This window comes from Neopelma chrysocephalum, unplaced genomic scaffold, assembly GCF_003984885.1.
Source record: "Neopelma chrysocephalum unplaced genomic scaffold, ASM398488v2 Primary Assembly neopelma1_77, whole genome shotgun sequence".
NCBI lineage: Eukaryota > Metazoa > Chordata > Aves > Passeriformes > Pipridae > Neopelma > Neopelma chrysocephalum.
Window position 1 is genome coordinate 5,237,292 of NW_020897738.1, and position 1,214 is coordinate 5,238,505.

Sequence of the window (1,214 nt, forward strand, 5' to 3'; positions counted from 1 at the left end):
GCTGCCAGTGGGGGGGACAGAGGCAGCAGAAACAACAGAAATCACCACTGATTTTTGGGAAGCAACAGTCATTTGAATTCCTTCCATCTGTGATAGCTAACATAATGCTGAATTCTGCATTAAAAAAAGCTGGGAAACTTTGGGATATTCACCAAACCCCACATTTCTCCTAATCTGTGATGAGCTGACAGGTATTTAGATGACATGAAGGTTAACAGTCAGTAATGTTTTAAGAAACAAGCAGAAAATTTCGTGATGTTTAGTGTAAGAGCAATACTGGAGTTTGCTGAAGGCAATGAGGGCACTCACATTTATCCAGCCAAGAGCTCAGTGCTGGGTTATAATTGTTACTGTGAAATCACCCCGAGTTGTGCTGTGAAGGAGCACTTCACTGACAGTGTGCTACACTGGAATCAAGAATCAAAGAGGAAAAATAGATAACTTCACTATTAGAAATGCTTTATTAGCACAGCTTTACTTCCAAATGAGGTGGCCAAGCCAGTGCTCTGCAGTTTTCAGACAGTGTTCTAACGGGACAGACAAAAAGCACCTCCCCAAAGGTGTGGGCAAAGCTGGAAAGAGAAGCAACAGATCTGTTGTAGCATGACATGAAGTTGTGTATCTGCACATCTCCTTTACACCACCCTTGGACTCACTGCTTCCCATTTTCTATCTGACCACAACCCTTCTCCCCAGAGGGATTCAGGGCATAAAGCTTATCAAATGCTTGGGACATTTTCCAAAGGAAAGAACAAGAATTTAATTATAATGATATTTATTTGCCAGAGAAGTTAGGAAGTTGTGCTGTAACAAGTTAGGAAGTTGTGCTGGGTCACTTTGACAAAGTTCTAAAATGTGAAATCAATTAATGGGAACCCTTTCCCACATTTTAATTATCTCAGTGTCTGCTTAACAATCTGCCCAGAACTTGGAGCAATACACCAGCCCTCAGCACCTCCTCCCTCGAGCCCCTTCATCCTAACTGAGCAGAACACTGCTCTTCACAGATGTTCAGTTTGCAAAGTGGCAGTTTATAGCATCTTGCCTGACAGGAAAGCCATTTGTCATGGTGACCAAGTTAAGAGTTATTATAACTTAAATATGCCGCAGTTATTTTGTGTTGATACAGGTTATTATAACTTAAATATGCCGTAGTTTTTTTGTGGTGATACAGGTTATTATAACTTAAATGTGCTGTAGTTCTTTTGTGTTGA